Below are 24,343 nucleotides of genomic sequence, written 5' to 3'. Positions count from 1 at the left end.
ATTTATTTGTATTTCTTCTGCAGACAAGTCCTTAGTTCCCTTTTCATCCTACGTCATTTATTTTATCAGTAATTCAATTGCAGTATTTTTTCTATTTCCTTTTTGGAAATGCTATGACAGTTGCTGCATTATACCTCAAAGAAATTGCCTTAAGAATTAATTGGAAAGATTTTCATCCCAGTTTTATTCAGCAAATATTGGAGTGTTCTGCCAATTCTCAGAGGAGATCTGTACAAACCTCTTCAGCACAGGTGTTTCCGGGACTGGGATTTGTTAGGAAGCATAACTATTTAACAGCCTATAACCCTTTTAAAGCCAAAACTGTTTCTAGCATTTTTTCAAGATCATGTTGAAAATACCTATACATTTCTTTCAGGAGCCTATGCCACAAATCTGATGATCTGGAAGTCAAGGCAAATAATATTATATGTTTCTAATTCTAAAGAGGATTTATCTTGTGTATTTTTATTTGTTGCTTTCATGTGACTTTCAAGTGTTGCTAACACTTGACAGTCAGTTAGCATTATCTTTAATCACATCTTTCCTAAACAGATGATGTATAGAGGTAGAGCTGGGCTTCTGTGATGGGGAGCTATTCTGTTAAAAGCATAAGTCTATTAGTCTTATTTTCATTCATTTTAACACACCATTTCCACTGACTTACTCACTTATTGCCAGTTCTAAGAGTTACTGCAGCACTGCTTAATAACAATGTGTGGTTTCTGACACATATTTATAGTATACTAAAACCAAAGTCAGACTGGGTGGTAAGAGTTTTAGACCACCTGGGATGTCTTTAAATCTTCAGCACATGTTTAACTGCAGTAAAACCAGAAATAATCCCAAATATGCAGTCATCAGACTGTTGGCTGATTCACCCTTTAAAATTATATATTCATTTCAAGGAACTATTTTTCCCAAGTGTCCTTTTTAAAAAATCAAAAAAGTTTATTATATCTTCATCAGTTAAATGATGGAGAAATACTTGGGAAAACAAAAGTGCCTGTTAAAACTTTATTTTAAAGCAAGGCAGCAAATTGATGTGGGCAGAAAACTGATGTGCACAGCAAATTGATGGATTTTCCATATTTAATTTTCTTTCTTTCACTCTCTTTGCCTTGCATAAAACAAGAACTGGACATTTCGTGTGAGACTACACCAGTTGTTTAGTTTTACAAGTGTCTAGTTGTATGCATCATGCAATAACTGTTTTAGGAAAAAAAAACCTATACTTTCTTTCAAAATATTAATTTAATAAGTATTTCTTAAGTATCTCAGTGGTGTTTCAAATTAGTAATTAGATGATAGAGTAAGCAACACTATTTTTAGTAACCGGTTACAAATCAATCCTTCAGTTCTCAATCTGTATTGTCATTTTAAGTGAAGAACACTATTTTCCCCTGTCCATCAAAGCACTTAAACATTTCCAGTCTCCTTGATTTCAACAGTGCTATTCTTCATGGACCCAACACGGAACATGCACTCAGGTGTTTCTGGCGGCTCAGAGCATTGCTGAGCAAGGGCAGCAAAGCACAACCCAGCTGGAGCCTCTAATGCTGGAAACGTTGCATAGTAATAACATAGTTTTTTCAGGTACAATGGTTTTTGAACTTCCTAACAATAAATTTGAGTGCCGGGAGAGTTGTGAAATACATAATCTTGCTATTTTAAAAAGTATAATTAAAATAAGAGGAAATCTGTAGTAAGCAATGTTAAAAAGCAGAGAAACCAAAATCAGCTTGATACACAAAGTTATCAGAGCAAGACACGTCCTTGATGTGAACTGGAACAGATTCAGAATACTGAAAATTTCCTAATCAGTGAGGAACCTCACCAATTTCTACCAGTCTCATACTGGTGTTAAATGTTTTTAATTTATACTGACATTCAATTACAAGGGCATTTCTATGCTGCCAGTCAACAAAGTTACTACGGAAAAATAGTGAAATTTCCAAACCAAACGTCTGTAAATAAGTAGTTGATGGTTACTATAAACAAACTTTCTTACCTATAGCTTTTAAACCATGGACTAAATAGTTAAAGTGTTTGAAAATTCTTTGTCTGTGAAAGATTGCCAAACAAGTATTTATCCCACATTCACATTATAGCTGAGATTTTCAAGTTAGAAGAATTTCTTCTGGTGATCAGTAAGTTAAAAGAGTGCTTGCTTTTCCTTATTAGAGGACAAGAAAAGGAGGACAAGCATATTCCTTCAGAACAGCAGTACAGTAAATCTCTGGTATTTACTATTGGTTGTTTTCTTAATTTGGTTTAATTTAAGAAATGTAATCACAGGAGACAATAGCGAAGGCAAAATCAGAATAACCTCAGAGGTAATGTACTGTTTAAATTCATACTTTTCATGCAGGGTACTTCTAGTCACTACTAGTGCCAAGGAAATACAGAAGATGTAAATGCTTTCTTTGAGAATTGCTCAAAAAAAAAAAACCAAAAACTGAAAAACAACAAAAAAAAAACCTCACACACCATTTTCCTGCAAGAACTTTATTTTTAATCAAACACATTTTGCTCTTCAAGCAGGAATCCAATTTGATATTACAAATTTTTTTGCCAACTGATGGAATATGCACTCATGCACCAGCAATTGAATCCTGAAATTCAGTTTGTTCATGTTTTATAAGACATAGCTTTCAGGTTCAAGCATGCACTATATTACAATGAACTTAAATAAATAAAGGGGAGGCCATGCATTTTATTCCAGAAGACTGAAATACATCTTGCAGTGTGGGGCTTTGATGTTATTCATATGCTAACAATATACCATTTCCTCCAAGTGCTTGATACATCAGAATAAAAAGACATAATTTGCTGACATTGTGCTGAACATTTCCTGTCCAGAATACTGATCAATTGTCATTCAGCTTCCAAGGCAAATACACCCAAATTAGCCTCAACATAACCTTTACATTACACTCTTAACACTTAAAAATTCCAGTTAAAATCATTTTCTATTTTACAGAATAAAACAATGAAACAAAGACCATAACTGTATTTTCACTGTGCTTCTAAAATTCAGTTCTAGTGCCCCAGGGACTTCTTTCATCTAGTGTAAATGCTGGCATATGATGTGATTGTTAACATAGCTGGCCACCAGATGAAGTAAATTATCTAAACTGCCAAGATTCCTACTTTCATTCCAATTTAAACATCAATTTAACACAGAAACTGAAGGGTATTATGAAAGCTTTAGTATGAACCATTTCAGATATGAAAAAGAATAGATGGATTACTCAAGCCACAAAAACAAACAAATATGTAATTCATTGAACCTGAAGATGAGTTCAAAAATTATCAGTGCACAAAGGTATTTTTATCTAATTAGCCCCATGCATACCCTGTGCACCTTGCAAAAAAGGAGTTATCTGCATGAATCCACCAGGTCATTATCCAGAAGCAATTGTTATATCAAGTGGTTAAAAAGGGAGCCTACAGCCAACAAGTATTTGGTTCTTTTTTTCTAAGGGAAAACAATTTGAAGCATACTTGGGCTGTGAGATTGCCCCATTCAGGAAGATTTTTCTGTCCAGTTTAAATAATTTTATTACAGATTCCTTTCTGAGAGTCATTTAATCTCCTTTTTTCTCAGCTCCTTCCTCCGGTATAACACTAATGCCCTTATTACATTCAGTGGCAAAGCCATAAGGCTGTGAGCTCTTCAATGCAGCAGCACAATGCACTTAGTTTTACATAAGGTACTGAGACATTACCATGGCAAGGACTAGGCAAACCAGGAGAGTCCTGGAAGGCATGGAGGATATCTTCTGAGGTCATGGAATACATAGCCCTAGCAGAAGGGATGCATTTCTAGATCTGTTGGTCAGCAGTGTAAGTGAGCTGACTGGGGACATCAAGATTGGAGACAGCCTGGCCTACAGTGATGACAGGTGGAATTTGCAGTCCTCAAGCTTATAGGTCAAGTAAAGATATGTCCCTGAACTTTAGCAAAGCAAACTTCCATCTCTTCAAGGAGACAGTCAATGGGATACCCGAGGAGACTTGGATAGATAGTCACCTCCAGAGGGTAGTGGTCAATGGCTCAGAGTCCCAGTGGACATCAAGGACAAGTGGTGACCTCAGGGGTCTGTACTGGGACCAGTGTTATTTAATATCTTCATTAATGACATAGGCAAAGGGATAGAGTGCACCCTCAGCAAATTTGCAGATGACACCAAGCTGAGTGGTTCCTTCAGCACTCCTGAAGGAAAAGGCGTCATCCAGAGGGACCTGGAAAAGAAGTGGGTCCATGGGAACTTCATGTGGTTTAACAAGACCAAGTGCAAGGTACAGTCCTGTTGGAAGGTCTTGGGGGTGCCAGTGGATGGAGAGGCTGGACATGACCCAGCCATGAGCACTCACAGCCCAGAAAGCCAAACGTGTCCTGGGCTGCATCCAAAGCAGTGTGGGCAGCAGGGCAGGGAGGGGATTCTGCCCCTCTGCTCTGGTGAGAGCCCATTTGGAGGGCTGTGTACAGTTTTGGGGTCCCCAGCAGAGGAAGGACATTGACCTGTTTGAGTGATTCCAGAGGAGGGCCAGGAAGATGATTAGAGGGATGGAACACTTCTGCTATGAGGAAAGGCTGAGTGAATAGAGGTCATTCAGCCTAGAGAAAACTTCAGGGTGACCAAATTGTGGCCTTCCAGAAGGGAATTTACAGGAAAGATGGGAACAGATCTTTTGTAAGGGTATATGGGGACAGACAAGAAAGAATTATTTTAAATAATTTTTTGTTTAAATTATTTTAAACCTACTCCCAGAAGAGGTTCGGATTAGATACCATTAATAAATTATTGACCATGATGTTGGTGGGAAACATGTTCCCAGAGAAATTGTGGCTGTCCCATCCCTGATGTGTTCAAGCCAGGTAGGATGGGGCTTTGAGCAACCTGGTCTAGTGGAAGGTGGTGTCTCTTTCCATGGCAGAGAGTTTGTTACAAGATGATCTTTATATTCCTTTCAACCCCAACCATTCTATGATTCTATTCTGTTGAACAGAAAAAATAAGTGCAGGCAGTATTAATCCATGTGCCAAGAAGGTGCTCAAATCTCAAAGTATGTGAGAGAATTCTGAAATATTCTGGGGCAAATGAAGTTTTTATAGAGAGAAGGGCCCAACTCTTCAAGGACTTATGTGACTAGCTAGTGCTTTAAAAAGGAGTGAAAAATGTTAAGATGTGATTCCTTGTAGATGGTCTACATAGGAGAAGAAACAAATTCAATCAGTAAATGTATCCCATATTTCTAGTAGCTCTTCCTCCACTACTATGGAGTTATACAAGCCATGTAAAATTGAGGAAAAGATATTTCTAATGCAGTTAAAATCAAAGCGCACCCAGTGGGTGTGTGTGCAGTTTTTTGTAACATCCAAGTTTATTATCTACCAGCATATATCATCTTTGTTCCCTAGTAGGAAGAAATTATTATTCTTGAACAGAGGAGTTTATCAGTAAACAAGGCTAAGAAATGACCAAAGGGAAGGACATTCTTTGAAGAAAATCCTATTACAATGATTAATGTGTTCTGGCATTAACAACACTGCAATGGATATAATTTACCTGTTTTGGTCAATATATTGCAAAAAGGATAACAATAAGATTGCAAACAGCTCCCAAAATTATTAAAGAATACAAGGTTTTTTTCTACAGTTAAGGGGAATGACACAGGTGACAAATTTAATGAGAACATGAAATGAGGACATAAAATTGACTGATCACCAATTAAGCCAAAGTAGATCTTCTGGAGTTAAATGGCAGAGGGGAAAAAAAAGCATTATCTGACATCATTTACCTGAACAGTGCCTGTATATGGAACAGAGTGCCAAATCAAAGAGGTGGTGACAATCACTTTGAAGAGGATTTGACAATTTTGACAAGACAAAATTAATCAGTGTATCAGTAACTGATGTTTGTTTCATGATTCCATAATGCTCTCAGCCAAGAAGGTACCAAAACATCAACTCTACAACATAAGCAAGAAAAAAAAAAAAGTAGCCATATCAGAAGGACAAACACTCTACTCATTATTCAGCCAGTATGACCGTATCACCTGTAAGGACCACTTTGCAAATACTTCAGTGGAGGTCCAAACGTGAACATCCAAAACATCGGGTTTAAATGCTTTATCTGCCAGGTCATTTCCACGCAAACACCCACAGGTTTTCAAAGTGCCTAAGATGAGACAAAGGAACTCAAAAAACTAGCAGTATTTACGCGTAAGAACCAAAATTTTAGAACTAGATCTTAAGGCCATCCTCACAGTTTATTACTTAAATATAGACAAGAGTATTGTCAGTGGAGCTCAGGTTAGTATTTGTAAAGGCGAGACAGTCTTCACGTGAAGTTCCATTCCTGGCATTCTCACACAAGTGTTACACAGCCTATAAATAAAGCCAACATTTTCATCATCCAATTTAACTGACGTCTCCTGCTTAAGGGGTACTGGTGTAGCTGGAGGAAGTGCTTGCCAAGACACTTTGAGAGAGGAGGGCCCAGGCAGCTGGAGATTAGCAAACATGACCTCCATCTACAAGGAGGGACTGATCTGGGCTATCAGCCTGACCTCAGTGCTGGGGAAGATCCTGGAGCAGACACCTTGAGTGCCATTATGCAGCATAACAGGACAACCAGAGGATCAGGATAAGCCAGCAGGAGTTTATGAAAGGTGGGTCATGAATGACCAAATTCACCTCCCTCTATGACAAGGTGACTCATTTAATGGATGACAGAAAGCCTGTGGAGGACAGACTATGGATGTGTGTACTTGGGCTTAACTTCCCACGACACTCCTGCAGAAGCTGGCTGCTCATGGCTTGGACAGGAGCACTACCCACTGGGTGAAACACAGCTGTGTGGCTGCACCCAGAGAGTGGAGGTGAGTGGTGCCACATCCCATTAGCAGCTGGTCAATGGTTGTGTTGCTCAGTATTGAGCAAGTCTTTAATATCTTTATCCATGATCTGGATGAAACAGAGGATAGAGTGCCCCCTCTGTCAGTTTGCAGATAGGTTGGGATGGAATGTTGATCTACTGGAAGGCAGGAAGGCTCTTCAGAGGGATCTGGATAGGGTGGATCCATGTCTGAGGGCAAGTGGATGAGGTTCAGTAAGGTGAAACACCAGATCCTGCACTTGGGTCACAACAGCCCCAGGCAGTGCTCAGTGTGGCTGAAAAGCTGCCAAGTGAAAATGATCTGGAGATGCTGGTCAACAGTGGCTGAACTTAAGCCATCTGTATCCAGGTGGCTAGGAAGGCCAAGGGCATCCTGGCCTGTATTAACAATAATGCGGCCAGCAGGACAAGTGACCATACTACTGTACTGGGCACTGGTGAGGGCTCACCTCAAGTCCTGTGTTCAGTTCTGGGCCCTTTGTGACAAGAAAGACATTCAGGTATTCAAGGGAATCCAGGGCAACAGAGCTGGTGAAGCTTCTGATTGCTACAGCTGCCTGAAAGGAGGTTGCAGCAAGGTGGAGATCAGACACATTTCCCAAATAACAGCTGACAGAACAAGAGGAAACAGCCTCAAGTGTCTCCAGGATAGGTTTAGATTGCATATTTGGAAAAGTTTCTTCACTAAAAGGGTTCTCAAGCCCTTTAACAAGCTGTTCAGGGAGTTATCATCGCTGGAGGCAGTTTAAAACACATGTAAATACAGCACTTAGGGACATAGTTTAGGGCTAGACTTGGCAGTGCTGGATTAACCATTGAGCTGGAAGATTTTTGGAGGTCTTTTCCAAATTATATTATTCTATGATCCTATAAAAGTGTTTAAAGAACAGATCTGTGTCCCACACTCACTTATTAGTAAAATAAGAGAAGACAAGAGCAGTAGTTACCAGCTGAGGACAGCAAACAACCTGTAAAGAGCAGCAAGCTGCCAAATAACTACTTGTTGGCATAACTATTCGTCTCTGACAAGTGTAAAGGCTAAGCCATCATTTTCAACTTGCAGAGTTACAGCCTGGTACTTACATGGCAAGGGATTTTTTAAGAATAGCTACAAAAGTTTGCAAAAATATATTTTAAGCAAAATTATGATGTGTAAGTAGGTTTTGTTCTTATAAAATAACAACAAAAACCAAGAAAGATATTTCAGTAATAACTTGAGAAAGGGAAGGCAGGGGGAAGTATAGAGAATGAAGAGAGACAAAAACTTTGCCCCTCTCAGAAAAAGAGATAGGATGAAGCTGGGACAAGGCACAGAATTAAATGCATTATACTACCGTGTGGATTCCATCAGAATGGATCTTTGTTTTCCCCCCGTCTCTCATTTCAGAAATCTTATAAACACTTCAGGTTTTTTCAGTTCTTAATTGATGCATCCACAGGACACTTAGCTCCAGGAATAAGGCATACATTGTACTGTGTTATCAGGTATTGTGTTATTTATTTTACTAGTTATTGTAACAGATAAAACAAATCAGACATAATACTTTGATACTGATACCATCCTACATGCAAATCTTCTGACCTTCTTATCAATGTGCTTATTCTTTCTATCAAAATTTAAATGAATTAGTATTCTACCCTAACCTTATAAACTGATAAATTTCCAGAGATGGAATAAAACAGTACTCTTTTAAACACAGCCCACATTCTTGTGCATTTTCATCCTGCTTTTTCTGAATCAGAAAATCATACAAGCTTACATGTATGTATATACATTTATGGTTTATCCTTACTTTTTCATTTCTTTCTTAAGGGAAATAGTTCATGGAAAGAGAAGTCACACAAAACAAGCACATGTCCTGGACATGCAACTACAACACAATCAATGCTTGTAAAGTGTGGAAAGGTAGGTACAAAAAAATATACAATATATACAGGATGCTTCCTTTCTAGCACTCCTTTTCAACTTCCTGATCTTGGACATTCTGATCAGATCTCAAGCTGTCTATAATAGTTCCAAAATGCTGACTTTGTTAATGCACAGACCTCAGCAGGACAAGGACTATTGAGGATGATTGATTGAAATTCATAACATGTTGCAAAATTATTTCTTTGAGATAGCCAGTAGGGAACTCCTGTTTGTTGAACTTATTATTCATTCATGTATTCATGAAACAAAATACAATAAAAGCATAATCCCTCCATAGCGCCTGAATGATCACATTGAAATGAACTCAGAGCTTTGCAGTGCTAAGCAAGGTCTTTACTTTGCAACAGAACAGTTTTATATTGCAATATCATTAGCTGAGCCTAGAGTTTACATTATACTTACAAATCAGCAAGGAAAATTTAACCTGCATTGTAATCTAAGGTTATGCTGAAAATCAGATATTAAAATACACATGCATAATAACAACTGCTTATGGGACGTTTTTATTTCCTCCTTCCTAAATGATTTAGCAATTACTGTGTTGAAATGTAACTAAGACTCTGAATCCGCTTGCATTTTGACAACTAAAATATGGGTCAAAACAAACACAGGAATAACAAATACATTTTGGTGATTTGAAAATTCTTAAAGTAAATCAGTAACAGGAAAATTGAGTTGTCAAACCTGTTATTTGAAAAAAATTACTGACAAGGTTTGAATCAAACTTCCTTGTGCTTGAAATACTGATAAAATAAAGGACTAAAATTTAAAAAGAAAATCACTGTAAAATTATCCAGCACTGGAAAGTGTTTACATTCACAAATATGAATGGGATATTTATAAATTTACTGTACAGAATGATATGAAGCAATGCTTGATTTTCCATTCCTTACTAAACTTTCCTGTTGCTTCTCTTTCTAAACTAAATATTTGCATGTTTATACTCAGCTTGAGCTAGTTTTGCATTCTATATTCACATCCTATCTTATCTTGAGCCAAAATGTATTTACACACTGTAGACATTAGGTTTTGCATTACTAATTTCCATAATTGGTCATTCATTTTCAACTAGAGTAGATGCAGAGTCACTTGGCAAGGCACTGTTACTGACCTTGCTGTTGTCAAACTGTTGTGCTAAACTAAGAGGACTTCTGGAAATCGTCTTGACAAATTGTTTCCTCTTGCTTCAAAAGGAATCCTCCCTCCTCTCTGCAAAATGCTTATAACTTGTGATAGGAGGATAAGGAGTCCTTGACTTTGAAAGGTCTAGGTCAGCTTTTCATTGAATTCTTCCTATCACTTTTGATCAGCTAGACAAAAAAAGTTAAAAAATCTTGAGTTAACAAAGTATATCTGGCTGCATAAATTTAATTTGATTTTGGAGGAGATAGAGAAAATAATTAGGCCCAAACATAATCTTCCAAAGTTAAAGTTAACCAGATGGCTAGATATTCATCTCAGCTCTCAACATGAAAGTTGAAGGATCCCTGTTTATGGGATACCTAGCTGATTGTCTTTCAAAAAAATTCTTTCTCTTGCATTAATCTGTGCTCTTACTTCTTGGATTGGGAAAAGGCCTTTAGTGAGTAAAGGCTGGGTGAGCTCTGGTCAGCTAGCAAAGAATGGCAATGGATACCAAACTCCCCAAGAAGCTTTTAGGTGCAGAAGACTACCTCTTCCCTTTCCCGTGATCTAAGCATAAAGATTTGCCTGATGGCATCCCAGCAAAGGGAAAAGCACAGTTTGATCTCTGATTTGAAGCCTTTGCACAGTGTAAACCTGTAGTCCAAAAAGATTTCAGCCTTTTTGAATAAACAGCACCCTATGTTCACTTGAACAGAGAAAATCACTTAAGTTTGTCTTCAACATAATATGTCAATGAGATTTAACACCATGCACAATCTCACTTAATGTTGTAAAGAGTGTTGGGGGTTTTTACTTGCAAATATTTACATATTCCCTTTTATTTACTGTTAATATCTTGACCCGCTATTACTCCTGGCAAGCACTTTGTTGTGTTGATGCACGGAAAGATTAATTTTTATGCCCCAAAGACAATAGTGTTTTCCAGATAATGGTGAAAAAACAGGATTTCAAAGAAACTTTTTTTCAGCTACCATTCAGTAACAACAGTGATAATTGTTATCAGCTTGTCATCACTTCACCAACTACCTCTGAAATAACTTCAATTTTTTTTTCATTCTCTTCTTCTACATGTTATTAATAGTATAAGCTATAACTCAACAGGAAATCTAAAAGTATTATGAGCAACTCTATACCAGCCAACAAGACATTCTGCTAACAAGTCACTTAACAGTAAAGCTTCTGAGGCTTTGGGGATATCTAAAAATATTATTTCATATGCAATACCATTACTTCAAATGGTGACACTGACTTGAGTCAGATTGGAAATTTTCAAAAAAGTGAATCTGGTTAACAAGCTCATAAATTGCAGAAATTCAATTTAAAGGATATTATTTCAGTCAAATAAAACTTTTAAGATCCTTGTATTAGAATTAAATAGTGAGGAAACGGGAATTAAATCAATTTTCTGAAACATACAAATAACCTCTTAGGAGTTGCTCTTAACATTCTCTTAACCTTCTCTTGAAGGTCTTTGCATGATGGGATGGGAGAGTCTTTCTTCAGCTCAATAGTTTATTTTCTCAATCGTTATTCCCATGACAAGATCTTTTTCTCATTATCAAGCACATGCAATCTTTCATGCCAGTGTATACCCTGCATAAGTATACTGATATATCTGACTAGGTATATGAGTATATACCTACAAGGCAGAGAATACTGGTAACCAGAGAATGTAGCTCAGTTTGCAGTAATTGTATTCACCCTGAGAAGAAGGCTTAACTGGCTCAACAGCACTGATTAAGCACTATTGATGCAGCTATAAAATTTTCAGGACTTTGATTAGCTCACTTATTTTTGCTTAACACCACACTGAATTGTGCATCATAACATCACAATCACAAATGTGAAATACACACACACACACCCCCAGAGCCTTTCTACCAGTCTTTCTCCTCCAACCAAAGCTCTTACCAGTAGGAGCTTTCCTTTTGAAGGAATCATATCACTCCATTTTCAGGCTGCTCAATCAGGCTTTTTGAAGTATCAGTCTCTCTAAAGCTGCATCTCTCCCTCCTGTCTTAAAAGATGCCCAATACCTATATAAGGTAGTCAGATGCAAGCCTGTCATGCTCTAAACCAAGACAGACCCAAAAAAATTAATCTTATTGTTAACTTCACACTGAAGCTGTTTCATTCAATGCTTGCCTATACAAAGCTCCAGCTTAACTCATGTACCTCACACCCCATGGCCATTGTGCTTGCATTAATCTAGGGAAAGATAACTTGACCTAACTAACTAACAATTCCTAATCATACATATCTATTAAATGACTGCTTAAATTTTTATCCTATTCCATCTTCTGGGGTTATCATATACGATGTCCTATATCAAATGCTGACACGAGCAAGAAGTGGTAAATCAACATTTCAGAAGTAACTGTCTCCTTTAGGAGCCCTCCCAAGCGCCACTTTGAAAGACTCCTGTTAGATTCTAATTACCTGATTTTTGTATATTCATCCATCTTTAACTAATCTCTCACCTTCCTAGCCAGGTAAAATTGAGCTGAATGTCAGAAAGTGAGATCTCTGAGGACCCTGTGATAGCAGCTTTGGAAAAAACTTGAAGTGCATATTTTGCTATGGTGGAGGCTCGATCAATGGCTATCTACAGTCTGTGGAAGTCTATGGATTTCAGAAATCTTGTTCATTCATATTAGGAAAAAAGGTTTTCCCTGTTTAGCTCTCAGTTGTTACTTATTACAAACACAAACACCAGCTCAATGCTCAATTTAGCCATTTCTAAATTTCTTAACTTTATACAAAACTATTCAAAAAACCACCTTAATCTGACCCTTGAGCAGAGTAATTAAGATTTAAGTGTTTCAGAGCAGCAATCTTTCCTGCCCATGCCCAAGTGTTTTGCACGCTAATTTCAACAGGGTGTGAAAATGCCAGTGATTAGACAAGTGCAAATCCCCATATTCGTGTGAAGTTCATTTTAAGATCAAGGCTTCAGTCAGTGTAGTCATGGCAATTTTATTGTAGCACACTAATATCCAAACTGTTACCATGGAACCGAGTTACAAAGACTTGGGCAATCAATTCCAATTACAATAGTTAAATGGTCATGACTTAAATCGTACAAATGGCAATTTTCATACACATATTTGAATTAAATAACTCTATTTATTGAGAACAGAGAGCTTAGCATTGTAATACCAAGGCATGTCATTCAGGATATAATGATATAATTTGCCCTGATATTCACACATGCTACTTTTCTTTTTCCTTTTTTAACCTATATTCAAGTGCTATTCAAAAAGGTAGACTCCTGCTGTCTTTAAAGATCAAAGAAGCCAAGGAAATTACATCCAATCTGATCCTGAGCAATCAAACATTCATATGTTCGATATTTCAAAAAGCAAACACATCAGCACCAACTGGAATTGGCTTTTACAAGGTAATTTTTTATCTGAAGTCAAATAATAGTACAATTAAATTTCCCTGTTCGTTGATTTTGGAATAAAGCAGAAGAAAAAGAATGGGTCAGGATAATCCAAAGACATTTTAAAATATAGATTTGGGTGTTATTTCAGAAAGAACAAGAATAAAAGGTAATTTTTTCTTTTTTCTTGATTGGAAGTAAGAAGAAGGAGAAAAGAGTGAAATAGCAGACTAGGCAAACTAAGTGTCCTTGACTTAATCCTTCCTTCTAGCCTTGACAGGAGACACTGAATACTTTATTAGCACATACCTAATATACTGTCAAGCGGTCAGAGAACCAAATATTGCAGCTGTTTCAAGGGTATCATTGTTTTGTGAACTCTGACAGGAAAACAAGAATAGAGAATATCTGCTTCAGCAGAGCAAGTGAAGCATTCTCCACTCACAGTCAAAGATATTTTGGAGCCTAAACATTAGCTACACTTATTGCTCATTTGGACAAACAATCAAAGCATGCAGAAATCAAAACAGCGGGTTGTTTATTACGTGCCATCTGCCACCAACATGACATAAACTTGGACAGCGTGATCCATTACTGTTTGTGCAACAATAGCATGGAAGTGTTTACTAGCAGCAAGCTTTTATTGAGAAAGTGAGTTTATTTTGCAATTGTTTGAAGAAGATTCCGACTTGTTTATGCAATTTCTTGGGCAAATGTTGTGTCAGTCAAGTGCCTGAAGTCCTTTTCACCTGGAAAATCTAATGTATGACAAGAACAGAGAAACTTATACAACAGTATGACCATTATGCCTCTGCAAAGTAAAAAAACATGCCTGCAGTAAAAAAACACCACACTGATTCAAGCACTGCTGTCAACATTTGCTTCTTTTAGGCCCTAAGAACCAATAGACTCTTACAGGGAAGCAAATCTGGGTCTTACTGACAAGCAGAGCTCCTGCTACTGATTATTCACAATTGGGTCCCCAGGAACTTTTACCACATTTCATATTTTTCAATTTGAAAGAATCCACTGCTTATATTGAAGCCTCCTTTCTCCCAGAAATTCAATCTATCAATAAAAATAGAACATCAGCACAAACAACCCCACCACCAATAGAAAACCCTTCGGATTCTGACTTTCCCTTAAGCATTCAGTAAATTAAGATATGACTATCCACCCAAAAAATCATTATCTACCAATATTTTTCATAACCACAAAATAATACTATTCACTCATAAGTTGGAAACGTCTGCAACTAACCATCTTTGTCACGGCCTCCTTTCTCTTAATTGTATTTGTACTTTGCTTCTAGGGTAAGCAAATGACACAAAGGAATCAAGTCTGACAGTTAATTTATTGTTACAGTAGTCAATTACTCATTTCTTTTAGCTGCCTTTTCCATCTACTTGAACAGTAAAATGAAAACTAATTTGCCTTAAAAGTTAGTGCTATACTAACATGAGGGCAAAAAGGAAAGGAATAGAGAAGAAATAACACTGGATGGGGAGATGCTGAAAATTCAGAGATCTGATTCAGAGACCTACTGATTTTGACACAAAATATACGGTATTATGTGAATTATCTTTTTTCCCCTACTCTAAGAGCAAAGGGGACAGCACATCACGCATTTGCAGTAATAAGTGTTTCTCAAGTCTAAAGAATTTGAACAGAACTTGAAAGAAGGCCATTGATGTTTCTAAAACAAAACAAAAAACACTCAAACACTTAACAACTTATTACTTTTCATTCCAAGTACATCATACCAAATTTCACTTCCATGCCTGATATCTTCCTATTGTCCTATCATTCTTCCAGGCAACCAGCAACTGGATGAGAGGAAACAGTCTTAAGCTGCACCAGGGAAAGTTTAGGCTAGAGATCAGAAAAAAATTCTTTGTAGAAAGAGTGGATGGGCATTGGAATGGGCTGCCCAGGGAGGTGCTGGAGTCACTGTCCCTGATTTAAAAAAAGACTGGAGATGGCACTCAGTGCCACAGTTTAGTTGATACAAACGTGTTACGTCAGAATTGGAGTTGATTATCTCAAAGGTCTTTTCCAACCTAGTTGATTCTGTGATTCCATGATTCCAGAAGAAGCAGCCAGAAGCGGTATTCGAGCCTGATGGATCCAATGCCAACCTCCTCCAAGACAAGTCCCTCAGTGACAGTGGCAGCACCTCTGGGATAACAGATTTAAGAAGGAGAAGAATTTATTGTGCATAAGCAATTGCAGTCAGAGAAGAGTGAGAGAGCAACAGCCCTGTGAATACCAAAGTCAGTGAATCACAGAATTATAGAACCATTAAGGTTGAAAATACCTCCAAGATCATCCAGTCCAAGTTTTGACACCATATTCCCATGCCTACTAAAACATATAATGAAGTGCCAAAAAGAAGGAGGTGGTGTTGAAGTACTGGAGCTGAGATTCCCCTGCAGCCCGTGGTGCAGACCATGGTGAGGCAGCTGTGTCCTGCAGCCATGGAGGTCCCTGGGAAAGCAGAGATCCACCTGCAGCACAGGGAGGAGCCCACTCCAAAGTAGGTGGATGCCTGGGGGAGGCTGTGACCCTGTGGGAACCCCACCCTGGAGCAGGCTCCTGCAGGACTTGTGAGCCATGGAGAGAGGAGCCCACATGGGAGCAGGTTTGCTGACAAGACTGGTGGCCCCGCATGGATTCCATGCTGGAGTAGCCTGTTCCTGAAGAACTACACCTCCTGGAAGGGATCCACACTGGAGCAGGGGAAGTGTGGGAGGAAGGAGAGGCATAGACAATGTGTGATGAACTGGCACAGCCCTTTCCCCTGTTCCCCTCCACTGCGGGGGTGGAGGAGGTAAAGTAATATGAATGAAGCTGACCTGAGGAACAAGGAAGAGGTGGGAGGAATCTGTTTTGAGTTTCAGTTTTACTTCTTATTATTCCACTCTGAGCTGCTGGGCAATACATCAATTTTCTCCAGGTCCAGTCTCTTTTGGCCATGATAGCAATGAGTGAGTGACCTCTCCCTGTTCTTATCTCCACCCATAAACCTTTGGTTGCATTTTCTCTCCCCTGTTCAGCTGAGGAGCAGAGTGATAGAGCAGCTTTGGTGGGCACTCGTCATCCAGCCAAGATCAACCCACCAAAACATACAATTAGGCATATTTAATCCTATCTAAGTAGTTGTCTATTAGTTGTCCCAATCTGGTATGTTTCAGTAGCAAGTGGACAGATTTGCTACCCGTTCTGTAGATTCACATGCATATTCATGACCGCAAAAACCTGGGAAAGCAAAGATATTCTATGGAGAGAATCCAAACAAAATTAGAAGTAAAATTGCATGAGTCATTAACTCCAGGCAATGCCAAATCCTTCTCAGCAGAAGGATTTCTCTTCCAAAATCTTAATATGTTATGTTTTCTTACTCTTCACAAGGCTTTCAGTTTTATGAATAAATGTTTTCTAAACCACAAACAGATGCATTTAAGTACAAGCTTTTTCTTATGAAAGCTAAAGAAAACCATTAAAAATTAGCTTAACCAAAGAAAAGTAAGCTACTGAAAAAACAAACATTTCTTCTACTACAACAGTTCAGATGCTGCATTTGGGTCTGATGAAGTTGTTTGGTCAGAGAAAATCTCTTACATTAAGAATAATGAAAATAACCCGTAGTCCACATACGTCCACACTTGAACCCTAAATCCCTGTCATCTTTGAAATCACTCATTAAACATTAAAACACTAGAGATGTAAGGTGTTTCCTGAATGAAGATGAACTGAAGCCTGCCTTCAAGACCAGCTCTACATAGATACATACACGATCTTGATGACCACTACATGGGTTTTGTATTAAAAATGCCTACAAGAGAAGAAAATCAAGTTTAAGAAGATAGTAACCATACTCGCATTGTATAAAAAGTATGGTTTAAGCTCAATCAAAAACAGGTTCACATTTGTATTTAATAATACTGAAATCACTGTTGGCCTGCAGCACTATTTTTAGATTTCAAGATCTTCCTTCAGATTACTTTAACCTTGAGGGGAAATGGTGTAAGAATATTCAGGGGTTGGTAATTTAGACAATTTAATTAATAATAAAGAAAAAAACAGCTTAAATAAAGAACTAATAACAATAAACACAGGGTATTTAATTAAGCCTCAAGTTCAATATTTATTCATAAAAAGGTCCATTGTCCTAAAATAAAGGGTGATTTTTTTCGAAATAGCAGCATGCAAATAACATTTCAGTACACAAATGCAACTATTGCTTAATAAGCTCTTTTCATTAAAAAATCTAAAATTGTCAAAAAACCCCACCAAATCTAGTCTGAGTCAAATTTTCATTGGAATTATTTCTACCTGAGAATAACAAAGACATTAGCAAAATATTACAGTCAAGCCTTCCAAATCTCACTATTCTAAATTGTTTCAACTTAAACACATTTAAAACACAATAAAACCCAACAAGTATAATCTAAATCATACACCTACCAGTCTTCTTCCCACAAGCCTTGAAGTCTGAAAGTTACCATGGAAACAAATTCTACATTTCCACAAATTGGAAGAGCCAGTTAAAAAAAACCACAAAACTAAACTAAAAAATATATTGACTCATTGCTAATTATGCCTTATTCAATGTATTAAGAGGGCCTTGGCTAACTAGCCTTTAAACAGGAATAGTGAGAGTGGCACTCTTATTAATTAAATAAATAATTGGCATCCAAAGTAAAATGGTTTTCAAGAGAGAAAGAAAAAAAAGAAAGAGAAATGAGCTTCAGTGTTTCATTTAAATAAATATTTTTTTACAGTGCATTTACAACATGCCATTGTATCTGTTAATGTTGCCACTAAAACACAAACTATCCTGTGTCCTAGGTGGAGGCAGAACTGCTGGCTGAAGCTTTAGATTCAAGCAGTGTATACTCAAAGTGTGGCCTACACCAGAGAATTACAGAGATTTAATTTCTAACAGCTTTTGTTTCCTATCTATAAAATGGGAATGGCATAGCTTGTAAGAGCAGATAATACTTGGGAAAAGGACTGCTTAATGTTTGTCTGCATGTCATAAAACGTCATATAATTACCATATTGTGCTGTGCTTATATTCCATGATGTTTATCTGTGACCTTGGGCAATACAAAGCAGCTGGAACTCCCAAGGTCGTCTCTTATGCCCACAGAGGTGAACAGATGCATCTCCTGATATCTATTTTATAACAAGGTCCGAAACATTTCAGGAAAAAATTCAAACAAAAGGCCTGAAAACCAAAACATGCACAAATGGGGATCAGCTATCCCTGCTTGACCTAAGTCCATGAAATTTCTACAACTGGATAAACTACTCCTGGAAAATACACATTACTGCAGGAGTCCTTTTCTTATCGATAAAATGCAAAAATAATCAGAAATGGTTCTGATATAGCAATTGCTTGCAGAGTCTCCTGCCTTTGGGAGACATATCCAACACTGAGGTGCATCATCATCTTCCTGCTCAGTTTGAAATCTTATTTCATAGAATCATAGACTGGTCTGGGTTGGAAAGAACCTTGAAGATCATCATAAAGGTTTGAACCCCCCCTGCCACAGGCAAGAACACCTCCCACTAGACCAGGTTGCTCAAAGCCTGATCTAGTGGGATTTATCTTCTGAATTCCCATCATTCATTTTAACCTTTTTTGATCACTATATTGATCTTACACTTTGTATCTTCTGAGAATGCCCACAATGTGACAGTCCTGATAATGGCTCACACCACTTGAATTCCTGTCACTTACAAACCAGTTTCTAAACACTCTCAACAATGAAGTACATCAGATAGTTATTGTTCTTAACATAACCCCAAGATAAACACACAAGCTTTTTCTCCTTCATTTCAGTTGTTATTTCTAGGAGATCTTTGAAACATGGCAAGCCATTTACTAGGAATTTTGAACTTATGCAGTACAAATCACATCAACTGAAAAAGTTTAATATCAGGAGTTGACAAGGAGTCAACAGATCTTTGGAATACATTACAGTGCTGCCCTCTCTACACCAGAAAAAAAAAAAAGTGGGAAAAAAAAGCCATCTCATTTCTACTTCAGTTTTTCCTCTTACTATTCTTAACTTCTCACAGTTAAAAAACTTCTTGTAAAACAAAGGTTTTCTTCAGCCTCAATGCTAAAACAGTAAGCATACAAAAACAAATATCTAAAGAATCGGTACTTTTTTTACTTTAAATAAAATGCATAAATATTACAGGGATTGCATTTGTTTACCTTATTTGTGTACTAGGTGCAGACTAACTTTTTCCAGTTCTCAAAAATAGGTATAGATAAAATGGGAGATCTTAAATCTTCAGTGTTATTCTTCTATGCTGCTTCAGTGAATACAGTAAAACTATTTCTATAAATTCAAACTCTTTTAAACCTATTGTAAAATCCAGCTCTTTTTTTCCTTTGTTCTGAAAAACATTCCTCAGACAAAAACCGAGAAGGCATATACTACTTTTGCTGTAAAAAATTCAAATATAGAACAATATATTTTTGGCTATATAAATACCAACTATAATAGCAAATTCCACCAAATTTCCTAGAGCAGTTGGCACAGCATAAACATTCACTTTTCTTATTTAGAGGTATGTTTCAGTGTTTTCAGATGAAAAAAATTAGGTGTTTCTGTAACTTTAGGACATTCTTCTAGTTTCAGACTAGCTACTGACTCTGGTCATTAAATAAAATTCACAATAGAGCTGATTAGTAAAAGCACGTATCATAAGAAAAGAAAAAAAGTTTTAGATACTAATGGAAAGAAGGGAGAGAGGGCAACTGAGAATTGTGTGTTTCTCAAGAGATACAGCACAGAATATGCTGATTAAATATTACCATCTAAACCAAAAAATAATTTTACTTCTTTCTCAGGTAAAAGAATAAACAGTAATCATAATCAAAAAAACACAAAAAAAAAAAGAAAAAAAACAAACAAAACCCAACAAAAACAAACAAACTAACAGAAAACCAATATCTGATTCAATCATCCTACGTTTTCAAGTCTTTAAAGGACCTCTGCATTGTTCTTCTCAAGCCCATTCTCAGGCTGGAGACTTAACATTTGTTTTTTCCTACATCTTCTGTCATGCAGAAAAAAAAAATCTTCTATTACATTTGTTTTTATAAACTGATTACCCTACAATTTGTAAAGTGTTTTGTAAAGTGTAATGCATTTTGGAACTTTTTTCACACAGCAGTAGGGTGTGCACACATTTAACACAGCTTTTAATGTGACATGCTGTAGCAATTCAAGTAATCCATATAATATTCATATACCTATTATCTGCATTGGCAATTGATTTACTTTCCAGAAATCTTGATCCAGAAATCATATACACAAAAGTCTAAAGTTCTGGTTTTATAATTTTAGAACAATCATCTAAAACCAACATAGCTTTAACAAAAAAAAAATCTTTGCCAGTTTTGGACTACAGTCTTGATGGTATGTTACCTCAAGCTGATCTTCATGTGTAGTGTCATCACCAGTTTGCAATTTCATGGTGTTTCTTGAAAGTTGGCTTCACCTTTGCTTCAAACTCATTTACTGCTGATCCTTGAATACTTTCTACAAATAACCCTTCTTTCCTGTACAGGAAATAGAAAGACACCTTATTGCCTAAATAAAGCACATTTGATCTTTAACCAGAAGTTGAAAAAGAGTTTGGTTTCTCATTAATATAATAACTTGGACTAAAAGCATGTTATTTTTTCACCTGTGTTCTCTTAATGTCAGAATTGCCCTCCACATGGCCTCTTAAACAATAACCTTGTTTGTAAAGTGTGGATTATTTCTTGCAGAATCCATTAATACTTTCCTTATGCATACCCCTAGAAATATGCAGCACTCTAACTCAGATAATGTTGTGTTGCCTTGTTCTTCAGTTCAAGGCATGTTTTCTTATGTTCCATAAAGTGGAAAAAATTACTATGCATTTTTAAGTTTTAACCAAAGTGTTCTTACATCTTGCATATGTAAAATGTTGCATATCTGTCATAACACTCTCACCTGTTATGAATGAAAAAAAAGCATTCAAAGAAATCTAAGTTTTTCATTTTCTGTGACATTTCTGCCTCTCTCAAAAGTTTGGACATGCGATATAGTTTTTTACAGTTTTATGTACAGTCTGAAACTTCACTCAAGTGAACTTTTGTAGGTTTCCATCTTCTGAAAAGTGGCTGGTTATTTAGGCTAATTTTAAACTAACTAACTTCCAGCCATATCCATGTTTTTTACTTGACATAAGGAACTTTAAGCAACACATACCATAGACTGTAACATCATCCAATCCCACAGACATGAGACAACCATCAAAGAAAGCATTAGCATCAAGCAACATTTTCACAGACCGTGAGTGGCTGAACCATCACATCTCTGAGCACAGCTGACAGCTTGCCCTTATTTAAAGAAGCATTAGCAATACCTTCCAACAATAGGCCCAAGTCTATTCCACTTCTTTTCCACAGCTATATAAAGGGGTAGATCCCATATTCAGCTGGCTGTGCAGATCTTCTTAGCACATCTGAGATTGCCAATCAGGGCATAAGACAAAGATCAGCCAGGGTAGGTTCCCCAGTGTCATACTCATGGTGGTGTCATGTCATTAATTGCTGCAGAAATAGTTCTATAAATGTTCAAATTGTATCTACGGAGAAAATTGAAGCAGTGTCTCTTCTTCAAATCTTCTTTCTGTTATCATAATCCCCGCTTTAAAATTGTGCCCATGCAGAAAGGCCTTCACACTTTAATATTTTCTTCCTTGGAAAAGCATCTACTAAACTTTGAACTCACATATGCATATATTTTAACCACTAAAAATATAATACAATTGGAGAAGAAATTGAGCTAAAAATTTCTGTTGGGAAAAATCAGACCATGAAGTCTAACAAATACAAATAGTATCCTGCAGTTATGACCAAACTGACTTTTTTTGCTGCTGTCCACTGAAACGTTTAACCAGCTCCAGATTATTACATTTGCCTTTTTATTAATCTTATGTACACTGTCATGTTACCAGACTGCTACAAACATTGCATGAAGTCTTGTCTTTACGGTAAATAAGCTCTATCTGCTTACCTAGGTGGAACATGCACTATTTTCTATGAACCAAATGCAAAATTAAACATCTGAAAATGAAAACCTTAGGGGAAAAAAGACAACTGAGGTTTGCTGCCAGAATATATTCTTTATATTTAAACATTCATACTCTCCTGTCAAATTTTCAAGCAATTATAGTAAACAATATTTAGTGTAATTTAATTTTAAATCTTATGCTAATTGTCAGTGACCTTTGAACCTTGGAAACACTGCTACCATCCGCATGGCAAATGTAATTATGGAATCTGATTTCCTATATGTTGTAAGCAATGAAACTGCTTTAATTGACACTGATATATATTTGCAATAACTTTTGTGCAAATTAAAAATCAATGCCAATATTAGCTCTCTGGATCTTATTTTTATCATACTGCTTGTTTCTTTAGAATTAGAGCTAAGCAAGAGCAAGTATTTTGCAGAATGTACAATATATATTTTAAATCCCAGCGTAGTTTTCACGTATGCCATTTATGTTGAAAGCTTGCATATCTCGCACTTATGTACACACAAATCCCTTCAGATCCACACTGCCTTCAGGAGATTTTGCTTCCAGCTGATTTTTGATTGATCGTCAAGCATGCTTCACCATGACTAAGTAGGATATCATTGTATTATCTGGTATCAATGCTGCAGTGCATTGTAGATATCCAAAACAGGGTTACAAAAGAAACTAAAAGTAGAATTATTCCCTTTGATTTTTTTTCCAATTTTTATAAGGCATTCTAGATTTTAAGCCTTTCAGTCCTGTTGTGTATTCAAAGATATTGTTGGCAAAGATTGCTAACATTTCTCTCTTATTTTATCATTTCTCTTTGTCTCCATACTCTTTGTTTAAATGTTGGAAAGCAAACTATAAATACAAACATATAAAATGTATTTAAAATTTTGTACCAAGAAAGGTATCTTTGTTCAGCATAAATAAAGACACTCTGCCATCTGGATGCAAGCATTGATTAGGAATTCAGGTAAATTTCAGACTAGGCTTTGAAACAGCCACAATAGCTGCTGTGGGCAGTGGGAGAAAGGTGGTCTTTGTGGTTTGAGCCCTCAAAACCAGCATGCTAGATTGCATAAAGTATTTTTCTATCGTCATAAAAACCACAACAATATGCAATTTTTCCCAAAAACTAAAAATGCTAACAGTATATTTTGAAAGGATGGTGTTACCCATATAAGCTATATATTAAATAAAGATGAACTGAGGAACAATGAAGAGAATAACACTCTCGAAAGTCTTGCTCTCAGACATAGCACAGGGCCACATCTGATCTCACAGTGGTTTATCCCGCTGTGACTGCATAGACTTCATTAAGCCTCATCCTTTATATAAACACAAATGAATACATAAATAGAAACCAAATATTGCACAGATTTTACAGTGGGGGGAGGGGGGAAGGGGGGAAGGGGGGAGGTGCAGAATCTGAATCGGGAAGCATCCAGCTACAGCTCCAGTTCTGTTTTCAAAGGCTGTTTGTTCACATTGTACTCCTTAGCAAGGAAGCTAATTTACATCATAGCTGCAAAGCAGCAAAAACAGCACAGTAATATCAAATATCAGGAAATTCTGCCTCTCAGATAAATAACATTTTCAACATATAATTGAAACTCAATGTGACGTAAATTAGGTCTTTATATTAGAAGCCTTAAACCATACCAACCCCTTGTAATAATTTCAGCTGAAGCTGAGGACTTTCTTCTTTCCTGTGTCCTTTCCTAGCAGTACCAGTCAGACGTCAGGATGTACCTGATGTACCACCAGGAATCACACTCCAGAGAAAGAATCATCACCATTCCTCTCGCTTCATGTTCTTTGTAGCAAACTGCATTTGGGAAGAAGGAAATATAGGAAAAAAAAAATCAGACAGCTTCAAAACATACT

At 36.9% G+C, this 24,343-nt stretch overlaps 1 long non-coding RNA gene across 2 annotated transcripts; it reads right to left on the bottom strand.

The window, feature by feature from the left end:
* Positions 1-12,937: 12,937 nt before the first annotated feature.
* On the bottom strand, positions 12,938-23,849 carry LOC148219739 (uncharacterized). Of its 2 annotated transcripts, XR_015799550.1 has the most exons (3): positions 17,834-20,788; positions 15,130-15,544; positions 12,938-14,124 (listed from the first exon to the last, which is right to left on the bottom strand). It is a non-coding gene; the product is annotated as an uncharacterized LOC148219739 (long non-coding RNA). The 2 variants fall into 2 exon arrangements; XR_015799549.1 differs by lacking the exon at positions 17,834-20,788 and adding an exon at positions 20,821-23,849 and having other exon boundaries at positions 12,938-15,544.
* Positions 23,850-24,343: the final 494 nt, after the last annotated feature.

Source organism: Sturnus vulgaris, chromosome Z (assembly GCF_052056855.1).
Source record: "Sturnus vulgaris isolate bStuVul1 chromosome Z, bStuVul1.hap1, whole genome shotgun sequence".
Taxonomy (NCBI): Eukaryota; Metazoa; Chordata; class Aves; order Passeriformes; family Sturnidae; genus Sturnus; species Sturnus vulgaris.
The sequence above is the reverse complement of the archived record's forward strand: the minus strand, read 5'-3'. Positions and strand labels throughout refer to the sequence as shown.